This window comes from Chlorocebus sabaeus, chromosome 23 (assembly GCF_047675955.1).
Source record: "Chlorocebus sabaeus isolate Y175 chromosome 23, mChlSab1.0.hap1, whole genome shotgun sequence".
Classification (NCBI taxonomy): Eukaryota; Metazoa; Chordata; class Mammalia; order Primates; family Cercopithecidae; genus Chlorocebus; species Chlorocebus sabaeus.
In genome coordinates, this window is record NC_132926.1 from 66,291,079 (window position 1) to 66,309,199 (window position 18,121).

At 37.2% G+C, this 18,121-nt stretch overlaps 1 long non-coding RNA gene across 1 annotated transcript in view; it reads left to right on the forward strand.

The window, feature by feature from the left end:
- Positions 1-2,064: 2,064 nt before the first annotated feature.
- The window catches only part of LOC119627846 (uncharacterized), a 31,717-nt gene continuing 15,660 nt past the window's right edge, over positions 2,065-18,121 (forward strand). The window contains exons 1-3 of the long non-coding RNA XR_005244059.2: positions 2,065-2,250; positions 10,364-10,495; positions 11,303-11,443. This is a non-coding gene — a long non-coding RNA (uncharacterized lncRNA). The remainder of the gene's footprint in view (positions 2,251-10,363; positions 10,496-11,302; positions 11,444-18,121) is intronic.

The window sequence follows — 18,121 nt, forward strand, 5'->3', positions numbered from 1 at the left end:
CTTCACATTGTTCTGTGGGAATTGAGGCTCAGAAAACCAAAGTAAATGTGGGGATGCTTATGCTGCTTGTTGTGCTGTGAATAATAAAGTCATTTATCACTGTAAAAAATAATGGATAGAACAACTCAGCAGACTAGTTCAAGAAGACTCCCACAACACTATAAACCCACTAGGACTAACATGCTCTATTGAACACCTCAAATCAGCAGAACATATATTCTTCTCAAGTGCCTATGAACCATTTTCTAGTACAAACTATGTGTTATGCCATAAAACATAAATGTAAAAGGACTGAAATAATACAAAATGTGTTCTCCAATCACAACAAAATAAAATTAGAAATCAATAACAGAAAAAAATTGGAACTTACAAATATGTAGAAGTTAAATGACAGTTCTAAATACCAATAGATTAAAGAAGAAATCAAAAGAGAAATTAAAAATATTCTAAGATGAATGAAAATGAAGGCATAATGTACCAAAACATATGGGATGCCATGAAACTAATGCATAAAGGCAAATTTATAAATGCCTGTATTAAAAAAGAAATAAGAGCTCATATCAACAGCCTAACCACTGGGAGCACCTTAAAACACTCTAGAGCAGCTAAATCTAAAACAAGCAGAAGAAAGGTAATAATAAAACCAAAAGTTGTATATTTGAAAAGATTAACAAAAATTGGAAAATCTTTAGCTGGTCAAGAAAAAGAATACAGAAGACTAAACTTACTAAAACCAGGAATAAAAAAGGAGACATTACCACTGAACCTGCACAAACAAATGAAAGGATGCATCAGACTGTGGTTACCAACTTTTCCAAAGTGAAACTGAACACAACTTTCCTATTCTCCAGCATCAGTCTATTTGAAGCACAGAATTAAAAACTGCTTACAAAGCCGTTACCGAAAGCTACGAAGTTTTGTAGCTTTTAAATTACTTGAACTTCTGCCAATGTAGGACAAAAAGTGCCACAGCCTATCTACACAAGCTGTTCCCATCTCCCACTGGAAAGAAGAACTTGACAATAACAAAGACTTGGAGAGGGCCAAAATTAAAATCAAAATGGTAACATTGCAGCAATTACACAAAAACAAAATGATCCACAAAAGTAAAACTTATGAATTTATATTTATTAGTTCAGGAATAGCAGCAATTGAAACTGTGACCCACTCATGCTAACATTGATGGTGCATATAATATAGTCCAGTCTGAGAATTATGGAAATCTTTCTGGGCAACAGACACAATGGGAATTTTATAGCATTCCGTAGCAGCCAGATGCTTTGTAATAGAGTTTTCAGTAAACTCTGGCAACTGATGAATTTTATGTTATGACCACCCAATTTAAGAACCCTTAGTATTTACTCAGTGATATAAGTTTATATAATTATGCATTAGCCACCCATAAGGGTCAAAGACTTACAAGAAAAGGAGCCTCAAGTCCCATTCATGTTTGACAGATTTTATTTTGAGAATCACTGCTTTAGAACTATCTGTGAGTTACCATTTTTGTACTTGGACATATGACAACATCATCAGAGCCTTCTTTCTGTCTTTTTAGAGAAAATAGTAAGATTGACTTGATTACACGCCTTCTGTAAGTTCAAAGCTCTTCCCATAATTTCTATAAATTTCTGGGGGTGGAATGCAAGTGGGCCACACTTTACAATCTCATGACCTCTTTCTTTTGATTCTCTCTTTTGTGTGAGAGATCTCTGTGCTGTGTCACAGCAATGCAGATGTGAGTGAGCCTCTCTCTTCTTCTAAAATCCTCAACAACAAAGTCCCCTCAGAAAAATGTTTCATGGAGATTTATGGGAAGACAGAGGAGTGATATGACAGTAAACAAACACTTTCAAATAAAGGAATAAGTTTCTGTGCTTAAAATAGTCTTCACCCATCTCTCTCCTTGCTTTCTCCTCTTCTCCTCCCCTCCTCCACAACCTTGGAGTTTGGCTAACGCTCTTCACCTTGTGCTAGCTGGTCTTCATCTTGCTTCTCCTCTTGATTCTCTTCTCTGTTTTTGGTTTTCTTCTCTCCTCTGTCTAGAACAACAAACCAGCTCACCTGATTCTCTCAGGGGAAGAGCTTTGATATTTTTCTGAAGCTATGTCACCTGTGAATGAATTCTCAGGACCTTGGGGGTCTCACCTTTGCTTTATGCCCAGGAATGTTTCCTGGAAAATTAACTGTGACTGGCATACAAGATTATGTAAGACCGTGGCAGAAGACACCGCCACCTTGTCATTACAGGTGGCATTTTCTAAGATATGCAGAGATTTTCCCAGAAAAAGGTGGAGAAAATGTGTTGTGGAGCAAAAATTGGGTGTTTACTAAATATTTACTGTGGAAGAATGAGTTAGTGGAACAGGTAAGTCATGAAGAAAAGAGAGAATGGTCAATAAAGTTACCCCAGGTGGAGTTAGGGGGACAGGATCAAAATTTAAGTGGATAAGTTAGTCTTTTTCTGAAGGAATGACAGCTCTTTTACTGAGAAAGCATGAAAGAAGATAAGGAAGGTGAACTGCAAATGAGATGTATTTATTTGTGGCTAGGAGAGTCAGTTAAGGGTTTGCTCCTGCAATGACTTGGATTTTCTAAGTGAAGTCAGGTCAAAAATCATCTGCTGACTGAGGACAGAGTTAGGACAGGGTTTAGCATTGTGGCTTGAGATCATTAGTTGCCAGTATTTCTTTCTTTGGCATTGTTTTCTGATTAAAAAATTTTTGTGGGTACATAGTACATGTATATATTTACAGATTACATAGGATATTTTGATGTAGGCATGCAATGCATAAAAATCACATCAGGGCAAGTGGGGTATCCATCACCTCAAACATTTATCCTTGGTGTTACAAACAATCCAATTATAGACTTTTAGTTATTTTAAAATGTACAATTAAATTATTTTTGACTATAGTCACCCTGTTGTACTAGCAAATACTAGGTCTCATTCATTCTTTCTAACTTTTTGCACCCATTAACCGTTTCAACTCCCACCCCCCGCCACTTTTCACTACCCTTCACGCCCTCTGATAACCATCCTTCTACTCTGTCTTCATGAGTTCAATTATATTAGTTTTTAGCTCCCACAAATAAATGAGAACATGTGAGGTCTGTCTTTCTGTGCCTGGCTTCTTTCACTTATATAATAACCTCAATCAAGTTCCATCCATGTTGTTTTAAATGACAGGATCTCATTATTTTTATGGCTTTGTAGTACTTCATTGTATATATGGACCACATTGTCTTTATCCATTTGTCTGTTGATGGGCACTTAAGTTGCTTCCAAATCTTGGCTATTGTGAATAGTGCTGCAATAAACATGGGAGTGCAGATATCTCTTTGATATCCTGATTTCTTTTCTTTTGGGTATATACCTAGGAGTGGGATTGCCAGATCGTAAGGTAGCTCTATTTTTAGTTTCCTGAAAAACCTCCAAACTGTTCTCCATAGTGGTTGTACTAATTTACATTTCCACCAACAATGTACAAGTGTTCCCGTGTCTCCACATCCTCACCAGCATCCATTATTGTCTGTCTTTTGGATAAAAGTCATTTAAACCAGGATAAGAATATATCTCATTGTAGTTTTTAAAAAAATAATTATCATACTTGTTTTTATTTGTCTTTAATGTATGTATAGCTCACATTTATTTTAATCCTTAATATTAGAAGTGTTTGGAGTCTTTATTTGGAAGTTTGGTGATGTTTTGTTTTTAATTTTTGATTTTATTTTTATTTTATTTTTGGGTACATAATAGGTGTATATATTTATGGGGTACACGAGCTGCTTCGATGTAGTCATGCATTGCATAATAATCACATCACATAAAACAGGGGTATCCATCATGTCAAACATTTATCCCTGTGTTACAAACGATCCAGTTATACTCTTTTAGTTACTTTAAAATGTACAATTAAATTATTGTTGACTATACTCACGCTGTTGTGCTAGCAAATACTAGGTTTCATTCATTCTTTCTAATTGTTTTTTGTACCCATTAGCTATCCTTACATCCCCTCCACTACCCTTCCCAGCCTCTCGTAACCGTCCTTCTACTCCCTATCTCCATGAGTTCAGTTGTTTTGATTTTTAGCTCACACAAATGAGTGAGAACACGTGATGTTTGTCTTTCTGTGCCTGGTTTATTTCACTTAGCATAATGACTTCCAGTTTCATCCATGTTGTTGCAAATGACAGGGTCTCATTCTTTTTTGTGGCTGAATAGTACTTCACTGTGTATAAGTATCACATTTTTCTTTATCCATTCATCTGTTGATAGACACTTTAGCTGTTTCCAAATCTTAACCATTGTAAATAATGCTGCAACAAACATACGAGTGCAGACATCTCTTCAATATGCTGATTTTCTTTCTTTTGGGTAGATATTTAGCAGTGGGATTGCTGGATCATATGGTAGCTCTATTTTTAGTTTTTTGAGGAACCTTCATAGTGGTTGTACTAATTTATATTGCCATCAACAGTGTACAAGGGTTACCTTTTTTCCACATCCTTGCCAGGATTTGTTATTGCCTGTCTTTTGGATATCAGCCATTTTACCTAGGGTGAGATAATGTTTCATTGTAGTTTTGATTTGCATTTCTCTGATGATCAGTGATGTTGAGCACCTTTTCATATGTCTGTTTGACATTTCTATGTCTTATTTTGAGAAATGTCTATTCAAATTTTTTGCCCATTTTTAATTGGATTATTAGACTTTTTGCTGTAGAATTGTTTGAGTTCCTTATATATCCTGGTTACTAATTTCTTGTCAGATGGGTAGTTTGCAAATATTTTCTCCCATTCTGTAATTGTCTCTTCACTTGGTTGATTGTGCCCTTTGATGTGCAGGAGCTTTTTAACTTAATGTGATCCCATTTGTCCATTTTTGCTTTGGGTGCCTGTGCTTGTGGGATATTACTTAAGAAATGTTTGCCCAGATCAATGTTCTGGAGAGTTTTCCCAATGTTTTATTGTAGTAGTTTCATAGTTGAATGTCTTATATTTAAGTCTTTAATCCATTTGATTTGTATATATGGCAAGAGGTAGGAGTCTAGTTTAATTCTTCTGCATATGGATACTCATTTTTCCTAGCACCATGTATTGAAGAAACTGTCCTTTCCTCAGTGTATGTTCTTTTCATCTTTATCAAAAATGAGTTCGCTGTAGATGTATGGATTTACCTCTGGGTTCTTTATTCGGTTCCACTAATCTATATGTCTGTTTTAATGCTAGTACCATTCTGTTTTGGTTACTATAGCTCTGTAGTATAATTTAAAGTCAAGCAATGTGATTCCTCCAATTTTGTTCTTTTTGCTTAAGGTGCTTTTGGATATTCTGGGTCTTTTCAGTTTCATATAAATTTTGGCATTTTTTTGTATTTCTGTGAAGAATGTCATTGGTATTTTCGTAAGGATTGAATTAAATCTATAGATTGCTTTGAGAAGTATGGACATTTTAACAATATTAATTTTTCTAATCCATGAACATAAAAATGTCTTTCCATTTTCTTGTGTCTTTTTCAGTTTCTTACATCAATGTCTTATAGTTTTTATTGTAGAGATCTTTTGCTTTTTTTATTAATTCCTAGGTATTCTATTTCACTTGTGGCTATTGTAAATGGAATTATTTTCTTGATTTCTTTTCAGATTGTTCACTGTTGGCATATAGAAATGCAACTGATTTTTGTATTTTCATTCTGTATCCTGCAACTTTACTGAATTTATGTGATGTGAGTAGTAATATCTCCTTTTTCACCTCTGATTTTATTTATTTGGATCTTCTCCCTTTTTTCTTAGTCTGGCTAAAGGTTTGTCAATTTTGCTTATCTTTAAAAGACCAGCTTTTTCTTTCATTGTCCTTTTGTATTGTTTTCTTCATTTCAAATTCATTTATTTCTACTCTGATCTTTATTACTTCCTTCTTCTACTAATTTTAGGTTTGGTTTGCTCTCACTTTTCCAGTTATTTAGATGCATTATTAGGTTGTTTATTTGAATATTTTTTGCTTTTTGATGAAGGCACTTATAGCTATAAAGTTCCTTTTAGCACTGCTTTCATTGTATCCCACAGATTTTGTATGTGTGTTTCCATTATTATTTGTTTCAAGAAATTTTTCAAATTCTTTCTTAATTTCTTTATTGACCAACTGGTCATTCAGGAACATATTGTTTGATTTCCATGTGTCTGTATAATTTCCAAAATTCCTCTTGCTATTGATTTCTCGTTTTATTCCATCATGGTCAGAGAAAATGTGTGATATTTTTCAAAATTTTTTGAATGTTTTGTGATCTAACATATAGTCTATCCTTGAGAATGGTTGATGTACTGAGGAATAATTTTATTCTGCAGCTGTTGGGTAAAATGTCCTATAAATATCTATTAGGTCCATTTGGTTTATAGTGCAGATTAAATTTGATGCTTCTTTGTTGATTTTCTGTCTGAAAGGTCTATCTGATTCCACAAGTGGGGTGTTAAAATCTCCAGCTGTTACTGTATTTGGGTCTATCTCTTTTTTAACTCTAATAATATTTGTTTTACATATCTGGGTGCTCCAGTGTTTGGTACATATATATTTACAATAGTCACATCCTTTTGGTGAATTAATTCCTTTATCATTATATAGAGACCTTCTTTGTCTATTCCTATAGTTTTTGTTTTCAAATCTATTTTGTCTGATATAAATACAGATACTTTTGCTCTGCTTTGGTTTCATTGATATAGAATATCTTTTCCATCTCTTTATTTTCTGTTTATGTGTGCCTGTATAGGTGAAATGTGTTTCTTTCTTTTTTTTTTTCAGACAGAGTCTGACTCTGTCGCCCAGGCTGGAGTACAGTGGCATTATCTCAGCTCACTGAAACCTCTGCCTCCTGGGATCAAGTGATTCTCCTGCCTCAGCCTCTCCAGCAGCTGGGGCTACACGTGTGTGTCACCACACCTGGCTAATTTTTGTAATTTTAGTAGAGATGGGGTTTCACTATGTTGGCCAGGCTGGTCTCGAACTCCTGACCTCGTGATCTGCCTGCCTCGGCCTCCCAAAGTGCTGGGATTACAGGCATACGCCACTGCACCCAGCCTGGTGAACTGTGTTTCTTGTAGGTAACATATCACTGGGTCTTGTTTTTTGTTGTTGTTGTTGTTTTCCTTATCCCTTCAGCCAGTCTATGTCTTTTGATTGGAGAGTTTAGTCCATTTGTATTCAATGTTATTATTGATAAGTAAGGACTTTACTCCTGCCATTTTATTTGTTTTCTGCTTTTGTGTGTGTGTATGTGTGATCTTCTCTTCTTTCTTTCCTTCCTGTCTTGCTTTTAGTGAAGCTAATTTTTTTCTGGTGGTATGATTTAATTTCTTGCTCGTTATTTTTTGGTTTATCTGTTGTGTGTTTTTTAATTTGAGGTTACCATGAGGCTTGCAAAGAGTATCTTATAATCCATTATTTTAAAACAAAAATGTAATCCTGTTTGCATAAACAAATAGCAAACAAATAGGCAAAAGGAACTAATAAATACTATACACATTAGCTTCATCCATTTTAACTTTTATTGTCTCTATATCTTATTGTACTGTGTATTCTTGAAAAGTTACTATAGTTATTATTTTTGATTGGTTCATCAAAAAGATTGGTTCTCTTTCCACCCAAGATCATTGTAGTTTACACACCACAATTACAGTGTTATAATACTTTGTGATTTTTTTGTGTACTTCCTATTGCCAGTGAGTTTTGTGCCTTCAGATGATTTTTTATTATTCATTAACATCTTTTTCTTTCAGATTGAAATACTCTCTTTAGCATTTCTTGTAGGACAGGTCTGATATTGATGAAATCCTCAGCTTTGTTTGTCTGAGAAAGTCTTTATTTCTCCTTCATATTTGAAGGATATTTTCACCCAATATACTATTCTAAGGTAAAAGTTATTTGCTTTTAGCATTTCAAGTATGTCATGCTACTCTCTCTGGGCCTGTAAGGTTTCTACTGAAAAGTCTGCTGCCAGATGTATTGGAGTCCATTGTATGTTATTTGTTTCTTTTCTCTTGCTGCTTTTGGGGTCTTTTTTTACTCTTCATATTTCGGAGTTTGGTTATTAAATGCCTTGAGGTAATCTTTGTGTTAAACGTGCTTGGCATTGTATAACCTTTTTGTACTTGGATATTGCTGTCTTTCTCTAGGTCTGGGAAGTTCTCCCTTTGAATAAACTTTCCTTTGAATAAACTTTCTATCCCACCTCCTCTTTAAGACCAATAACTCTTAGATTTGCTCTCTTGAGACTATTCTCTAGGTCCTGCAGTCATGCGTCTTTGTTTTTATTCTTTTTCTGTTTTGTCTCCTCTGACTGTGTATTTTCAAATAGCCTGTCTTCAAGTTCACCAGTTCTTTATTCTGCTTGATCAATTCAGCTGTTGGAAGATTCTGATGCGTTCTTCAGTATGCCAATCGCGTTTTTCACCTCTAGAATTTCTGCTTGTTTCTTTATTCTTTGTGTTTTCCCAAGACAGCTATTTTGAATTCCCGGTCAGAAAGGTCACATATTTCTTTTCTCTAGGCCTGGTCTCTGGTGCCTTATTTAGTTCATTTGGTGAGGTCATGTTTTCCTGTATGGTCTTGACGCTTATAGATGTTCTTCCGTGTCTAGGCATTGAAGAGTTAGATATTTACTGTGGTCTTTGCAGTCTGGGCTTGTTTGTACTTGTCCTTCTTGGGAAGGCTTTCCAAGTATTTGAATGGTCTTGAGTGTAGTGATCTAAACCTACTTTAGGGGGCACCCCAAGCCCAGTAATGTTGTGGTTCTTGCAGACTCATAAAGGTACCACCTTCGTAGTCTGGGATAAGATCCAGAAAAATTAGCTGGATTATGGGACAGAGACTCTTGTTCTCTTCTCTTACTTTCTCCCAAACAAATGAAGTCTCTCTCACTCTCTGTTTTGAGCTTCCTGGAGCTGGGGTTGGAGAGCCCCTGTGGCCACCACCCCTGAGTCTGTATTGGGTCAGACTGAAGCCCGGACAGCACTGGATATCTCCCAGGGCCCACTGTAACCGCTACCTGGCTACCACATATGTTTGCTCAAGGCCCTGTGTCTCTACAATCAGCAGGTGGTGAAACCAGCCTAGCTTATGTCCTTCCCCTCAGTGTAGCAAGTTCCCGCATGCCCCACATGGGTCCAGAGGTGCTGTCTGGGAGCTAGGGACTAAAGTCAAAAACCTTAGGAGTCTCTTTGGTATTCTATTGTACTGCAGTTGAGCTGGTAGTCAAACCAAGATATACAGTCCTTCCCACTCTTCGCTTCCCTTTCCACAGGTAGAGGTGCCTCACCCCATGACCACCCACCACCACAAGCCCTCAGGGGGTACTACCAGGTTACCATCAATGTTCCCTTAAGTTCCAAGGGCTCTTCAGTCAGCTTGTGCTGTAAGACTCAACCTTCAGTGGGCTCTTCTCTGGCCCAGGGCAGGTTCAGAAATGCTATCCAAGTGCCAAAGCCTGGAATTGAGGACCCTAAGATTCCACTCAGTGCTCTACCTCACTGTGCTGAATTGGTACCTAAGGTGAAAGACAAAGTCTCCTTTACCTTTTCCTCCACTTTGCTCAAGCACAGGGAGTCTCTCCCTATAGCCACCATAGCTGGGAATGTATTGAGTCTCACCTGAAGCCAGCAAGTCTGAGTCTCACCCAAGGCTTACAAGATACTACTGGGTATTGTTGCTGGTTTTTCGGGGCCCAGGGGCTCTTTAGTTAGCAAGTGATGAGTCCTGACAGCACGAAGTCCTTCCCTTCAAGGCAGCAGGTTCCCTTCTAGCCCAGAGTGTGCCTAGAAATGTTGTCCAGCAGCTAGGGCCTGGAAAGGGGGCCTCATGACTCTGACTGATGCCCTATCCTACAATGGCTGAGCTGGCATCCAAGATGCAAGACAAAGTCCTCTTTACTATTTCTTATCCTCTACTCAAGCAGAAGGATGGGATATCTTTTGGAGCTGCAAGCTGTACAGCCTGGGGTTAAAAGAGGGTTGGTGCAAGCATGTTCTTAGCCACCCTGGCTGGTGTCTCAGTAAGTCACGTTCCCCCCAAGCCCACTGTCTCTGAGCCCAGTTCAGCACTAGGACTCATGCAGGAGTTGCAGTATTTGTAGCCTAGACTTTCAAGTTTTTTTTAGAGTCCAAGAGCACTTTAGCCCATGGTGGTGAGGCTCGCCAGAACTCAAGTTCTGATTTCTGGGATGGGTGATTCTCCTCTAGCTGGGCTACTTTAAATACTGCCTCCATGAATGGGCATCAGCTAAGTTAGCCCAGTTTTGCTTTCTGCTGTGACAGGGCAGCACTGAGTTCAATGCAGTGTTGCACAATTGCTACTCTCTCACTCTCCCAAGCCCACAGATTCTCTCTCCATGTCACATGGCCACTGCCAACAGATGTGGGAAGAGTAAAACTGGCAATTCAAGACTGTCTTCCCTACTTTCTTCAGTGCCTTTTTCAGCAATGTAAAGTTAAAACCAGATATTGTGAGTGCTCAGCTGATTTTTGGTTCTTTTGGAGGAGTTTTTTGGTGTAGATAGTTGTTAAATTTGTGTCCTAGTGGGGGTGAGGGTGGGGAACAGTGAGGCCTTCTATTCAGCCATTTTGCTTTGCCCTTCTCACCAGCATTTCTAATCTCTTATATTGTACAATCATTTCCACCTTTTATACTCAACTACAGGTATGATTAAATGAGAAATGTGATGCATAGAATCTGGGTTGTGCTTTTGTGAGTCCATTAAAATAGAAGGGCATGAAGACAAGCAAATACAGTGATGGAACAAAAGCATCATCTAAGGAAAGGTGGTAAATTGGAAAAAAATTGAGGGGTTCAAATAAATGGACCTGGGTAAAATTAGATATATTGTGAGTGAAAGGCTGAGCTAGAAGAATAAGAGGTTGCTGACAGGAGGCCTGCTATTAATGCTAAAAGTATCAGTTGGAAAACAAAAAACTTTAAATGACATAATCCAGAGTATGACCCATGTGAATTACTTTTATGAAATTGTGGATGGAAATCACTGGAAATGAGGAGGTCAAGGAACCCTGAAGCTAGGCTATTTGATTGGTGATCCACAGGGCCAGTGGGTATTTCAGGATAATGGCCATCGAGGAATGAGGTGGAAGATCTTATGAGAGAATGAACAGGAGGTTGGAATAAGGCAGTAATGAAGTTGTGGAAAAGAAGGAGAAAACACTTTCATCGTTCATCAAAGTAACATTATTTCAAAAAATGAAGTCATCGTTTCCATGGAATAAATACCAAAACTCATGCTTTTTTTATTTATATATAGGAATCAGTTTGTCCTTGAGTGAGAATGGAGAGAAAATGTGGAGCTCCTGACATAGTAGCAGAGGAAAGATGATCACTACCACAGTGTGTTACTCTGATGCTTCAAAAAGATCAAGACATAATGCTAAAGCCTGATCAAAAGGTGTGTCCAGATTTTGGTGGTTTTTTTTTTTTTTTTTTTTTTTTTTTTTTTTGAGATGGAGTCTCATTCTGTTGCTCAGGCTGGAGTGCGGTGGTATGATCTCCGCTCACTGCAACCTCCACCTCCCTGGTTCAAGTGATTCTCCTGTCTCAGCCTCCTGAGTAGCTGGGACTACAGGTGCCTGCCACCACACCTGGCTAATTTTTGTATTTTTAGTACAGATGGGGTTTCACTACGTTGGTCAGCTTGGTTTCGAACTCCTGACCTCCCGATCCATCCACCTGCCTTGGCCTCCCAAAGTGCTGGGATTACAGGCGTGAGCCACCGTGCCCAGCCCCGATTTTGTTATTTAAATGAAGGCCACAAAGACAGTGGGTTGGGTGCCTGCTAGCAAAAGTTGAGAGACTAGAAAATCTTAAAGAAATGGATGTTGGGTGTTGCTGAAACAGTTAAAGGAAGGAATGCTGCTCTTATACAATATAAACAAAATACAAACAAATCCCCACCCCACCCCACCCCACACACACTAGATGCTACAGGCTGAATTCTCACTCTAAAAGGTAACCTTTGCCATGAAAAGCGACAGATGATTAATTGAACAAATTGCTTAAAAGTTCTGGAAGAAAGTTTTCTTTCTAGATTAAAAATCTATGGTTCAGGGGCAGGCGCAGTGGCTCACTCATGCCTGTAATCCCAGCACTTTCGGAAGCCAAGGCAGGAAGATCATTTGAGCTCAGGAGTTCAAGACCAGCCTGGGCAATATCGTGAGACCCTTTCTCTATAAAAAGAAAAAAATTTTTTTCAAATCCATTGTGGTACTGATGGGGTACATTATAGAGGAAAGCATACTTGGACATGATGTGTAGAACAATGTAAATCTCTGGAAACTCTGTTTCTGCAGAATGCATTGTCCCTCTGGGGAAATGGGATTTGCCTCTACTTTGACACTCTGTGACCAATTTGATTTTGCAGATCAGCATCATGCAAAGATTTGTTTATGCATTCACAAGATTTCCACCAAATAATGAACAGGGACATTTTCTCAGGCTACACAATTACCGGCCAATTCCAAGAAAGATTATGAATATTGTGTTTTCCTTTTCTACCACTCTTTAGGATTCTTGGACAAAAATCTAAGAAGGGAACAATTCCTTTAAAAGAGACATCTTGAGGCTCTAATAAAACAAAGGTTTCTACTTAACCTCAAACAGCAAAGGTTAAACTGCAAACTATTTGACACCAAAGTTATTAGAATCGTACAAATAAATAAATTTATCGTAAATGCCAGAGTATAATTTTTTAAAAGCCAACCCCATGATGAACCAAAATTTATCCATTCATTAATCCACTTACTCAAGAAAGACTTATGCTAGATGCTAGAGATATAATGATGAGCCTTGGTCAAAAAAAAAAAAAGTTTTTGTTTTTTTTTTCAAAAGTTACTTACAAGTATTAAGTCATAGATACTCCTGATAGGAGGCAAATATGCTTCTTGTTTTTCACTTCTTGAGAGAACTTTATATGTAGTCTTATCTGAATTTACTCCAATAATTAAATATTTGTAAAATGGATTCAGTATATAGCCTTATATCGATACTGTGCTATCAGTTTTTAGAAATAAAATGAACAAGGCGGCAAGCTGAAAGAAATACTTCTATTGGTTGTTTACTGAAAAGTAGTTAGTTTTCAGCATCTCTTAGAAAAGAATGTAACTTGCCTGCTCCAGTCAGAGAGGAAAATTCTATACACAAAATCCATCAAAGTCATTGTGAGAGGATTTGTTTGCTTGGAGACTGCAGGGTTCTTTGAATAGCCTCCTTCAGGAAGCTGTACATTTCATTAGTTAAGATTCTACTTTTGAGGGAAGAGTAATCCAGGCATCTACAGCCTCTAAAATTATGTACAATCAACCACTGGTAAGCATTAACTAAGAAGAAAGATTTGCTGTCAAAATTCACTGTATTAAAATTGGAATTGAAAACTGTAACAATAAAAACTCCAAGCTTTCTTAGAGCCATGTTGTATTCTTTGAAAGCACCAAAGAATCTGTTCAGCATCTCTAATGTAGAAATGCTGAGCTTTTTCTCTGGAGGAGAGCACATTCATGAGTGTTGGCTGAGGGCTCACTCAGTCTGCGAGTAGGTCACAGGGTGAAATGGAGATTAGCTCAGCACTCATTCTGCTGGCTCTGTTGGCATTGAGATTTTATTTTCTTTACTCAAAGATTCTGTGGGGGAAATTGAGGGTAATATTCAGATGAGCTGAATGCCAAGTATTTGGAAAACTGTGAGAGTCCAAAACAGTTTCTAAAAGCCCCAATCACTCTGAGCATTTTGATTGTGCCAGTAATTGTAAATCTCGTTTTAGCAGCCTGCACCCAGAGGCTCCACAGAAGACAATGATTCTTCAGAAAAGCTCTATTTGTATTACCTCTACTGAATGAACAAGGGCTTTGCTAGATTATTTTATTCTTCTCTCAAATTTAAACTTAAACCCACTGAGTGAATCTTCTAAAACTTGTAATCTAGCAAAAACTTTGAATCTGCAATCTAGCAAAAACTTTGAATATGTTGATGCAGAATACAGAACCATCTTACAGGCACTAATTTGAACAGAAAATGTAAGTGTAACAATAAGGGAAACCTATATGAAGATCCTGTGAGCAGTGACTTTTTTTTTTTATGTTAAGACAGATTTTTTTTTTTAATACTGATCAACTATTGCTACTAGGGCAATTTGGGTTGCAAGTGTAGCCATCTAAAACAAACTAGTTTAAGCAAGAAAGTAATTGATTATGGGTTCAGCCATGGCTGGATCCAGGGCCTCAACAATATTGTTAGCAATCAGTCTCTCTTACACCTTGCTGCCTCATTCCCCATCTCTGCTCTGCTTTCCTCTATGTCAGCTTCATTCTCAGGCAAGGCATTCTTTTCGTTGTTTTGGAAAGATAGTCTTCAGTAACTTGATGTTTAATTCGACCTAGCTAGTAACCTTAAGGAAAAAGATTGCCTTCCTCCCAATGGTTTTAGGAAAAGCCATCTATAGGAATGACATTGATTGGCCTGGCTGGGAAGGAGATCAGGTCTGCATCTCAGGAAACAAGACTCATATGTAATCATAACATGTTGGGGGTGCATCCCAGAACGCTAAATCGTATGCGGTTAGCAAAAGAAGAGGGAAAGGGTGTCGGTCGGGTAAATGTAACAGGTTGCAAGAACTAAAGTTCAAGTTATGTCTAGGGTCAAGATTTTATTGCAAGAATTTGTGTGGAAATAAGGTAGATCAGAAACAATCTCAACCATTTTCGTTGAGAAATGCAGCCTAATTCCTATACCACTGTAGCTCCAGTAGTCTAACTGCAAGTCTGGAACAAAACAGCCACTCTAAAAATTTGCCACATCTGAGTCTTAGATTCTGGCATGCTTCCTCCTGTGGTACCCAACCATTATGGTGCTTCTGTTTCTTCTGTTTTTGTAGCTACTGACTCATTTCTGCTCTTCATTTGTTCGTAGTTTCTATTTATCGTTCTCTCTTTATGTGTTTGTCATCTTCCGTACTACTGTTTTTGTTTTATATTGTATTTACTTCTGCTTTCAACATATATTCTTTCTTCTATTTTCTTTGGAGTTTCTCTGTGGTCCTTCTAGCAATTTTGTATTTGAATAGCTCATTAATTTTTCATCTTTCTTTCTTTGTAATATATGCAATTAAGGTTATAAATTGCCTTCTATGTACTGCATTGGCTGTATCCCACAAGTTTTGACATGCAGTGCTTTCTATGTCATCCAGTTCTAAATATTTTATAATTCTCATTAAAATTTTTCTTTGTTCTGTGGCTTAAGAAACATTATTATGAAGGCTTATTATATATAAAGTACATGATTAAGTGAATAACTCAATGAATTTTACATATGTATACACTTGTGTAGCTACTGCCCAGATCAAGATATAAAACATTTCCAGCATCCCAAAGAGCTTTTCTATGTCCCTTCCCCAAAATACCCCACCAGAGGTAACCACTATTGACTAATACCATGGATTAGTCTTACCTCTTCTGAATATCATCTCAAAGGAACCATGTGTCCCATTTTGTGACTCACTTCTTTCACTCCTCATTATGTCTGTGAGTTTTATTCATATTGTAGCAACAGGTTTTTTCCCCCTCTCCATTACTGGGAATGAATATACTTATTTGTCCATTCTACTCTCAAGTCATATCTGGATTGCTTCCAGTGTGGGGCTATTACGAATAAAACTAGTATGAAAGGTCTTATAAAAGTCTTTTGCTGGCCATCTTTACTCATTTCTGTTGGGAATATAGCTAGCAGTAGTTATTTCTGAATTACAGAATAAGCATATATTTAGCTTTATTAGATACTTTCAAACTGTTTTTCAGAGTGATTTTTACCAACTTACACTCAGTATATGTGTGAGAGTTGGTCATTCCACGTTCCATCATACTTGGCATTGTCAGTTTGTTTTGTTCTAAATTTTACTTATTTTGGTGTGAAGCATAGTACCTTAATGTCATTTTATTTTTCATTTACCTGCTGACCATAATTTTGAACTCCTTTTTGTATGTTAATTGGTCATTTGCATATCTTCTTTTATTAAATGTTAATTCAAACCTTTTTCTCATTTATAAATTACATTATTGTCTTTTTATAATTGAGTTGTAAGAGTTCTTTGTGTATTCTGCATGTGTCTTTTTACAGATATATGTATTGTGAATTTGTTCTCTCAGTAGCGTGTCTTTTCACTCTCTAAATAATCTCTTTTTATTAACAAAAGTTTATACTTCAATGAAATTTTTTTTTCTCTCATTGGCATTGCTTTTAGTGTCCTGTTGAAGAAATGTTTACCCCCCTCAAGGCAATGAAGATATTCTCTTACGTATTTTTTAAAAGCTTCACTGTTTTACCTTTACATTTAAGTTTGTGATCTATTTTATACTGATTTTTTATATCGTATACAAAAGTATCAAGGTTCATTTTATTTTCCAATTCATGTCATCTGCAAATAATGACAATTTTATTCCTTCCATTCCAGACACTATACCTTTTATTTTTTCTCTTGCCATATTGTACCCATGAATGTTTTTGTAGTGTTTTTTTTAAAATTTCAAAACATATGAGGGTTTCTAATCTCTTTTTAATGTTAGTTTCTAATTTTGCTGCACTCTTTTTGGAGAACAAGCTGTATAGCATCCATTCTTTGGAATTTATTAAGCCTTGTTTTGTAGCCTTGTACATTATACATTTTTGCAAATGTCACATGTTTGCTTGGTCTCCAGACCCATTAGTTCTACTTGTAGAGAAAGATATAGAGGGAGATGTTGTTCATTTAAAGTATTTGCCATATCTTGCAGGACAGGCCCCCTAACCTTGAAGGTGTTCTCTTTTGCTGGTGCCAAAATTGTGTGGTCAGCAGGCTATTCTGCTCTTCTGGTGATCCAGCTCCTTCTTGGAGATGGGCAAGACTAGTGAATTGCAGTGGCGTGAACACATTGTCATACTTTCTTTGCAGTAGTGTGACTCATTCCATGACTCAAGGGACAGGGTTGCACTCATTCCCCATAAGTGCCTCTATTTTAATATCATAAGCCTCATGAACTTGAGCATTTAATTAATGCTGCAACCCTTATAATCAGATCCTAAGCTTAGTTCTCAACTACTTCCTCCTGCAGTTATTGGAATCAAGATTTGCTTTTAAAGCTGCCATCAGGGCTCTCTGATTTTCCACATAAATTCTCATGTGGCAATTTCATTTCTCTTTGTCCCTACTTATTCTCCCTAGGGCCATTAGAACAACCCAGATGACACTATAGTTCCTAAGATCTGTAGAACTCATAGCAATCAAGTTTTACAGCTACTTGATTTCCCAAAACCCTGACCTCCTGTGTCATCACCAGTGACAGTTTGAGTAACTGTGATACTACTGTATGTCAAGGATTGTCCATACCCCATTCCCCCGGTACTCTTCAAGTACTGCACAATCCAATCCAGAGTTTTAAGGATTTTACTTTGTTTTCTGGGACCAGTCATAGTATCACTTATTGTACCAATTAAGGTCCCAGTGGAAAAAAGATGGTACAGTCAAATTGGGTAATTTGAAGGGACTATTTATAAAAGTGCAATCAGAGTGGGTAAACCATGAGAAATAGTGCAATACTCTAGGACTGTAAATAGTAGAATTTACAAAAGGCAAAGAGAAGGAACAATTATGGGAACCTAGTTTAGGAAGTCACATGATAGGAGATAAGATATTTGGGCAAGAGGTTCTGCCCTCAGGCCTAGGTAACTCTGGATGGAGGTAGCTAAGGGAACAAATACCTCTACCTTACTTTTTGCCCTCCCTCAGATTTTCTACCAGCGATCTTCAAACCGAAATCCAAATACAAAGGAAATTAATACAACAAGGGAGTCTGTTGAGGTAGACTATACCTAGAGGATACCCTCTCAGGACACACATAAGGATGGAAAGGAATGAAGAGTGGATCTAGAAGGGCAATCATAAAATATCCAGCAAAATATGAATTGGATCTTGTTGATGTTAAAAGTTGAGTTTCCTTAAAGATGTCCAAATGTAGATGCTGAGTAGCCATTAATGGCAGGCAGACCATATTTAAAACTGTGGATGTAGAGGGCCTATAAACTGAGCCTCCTTGTGCATTAATAT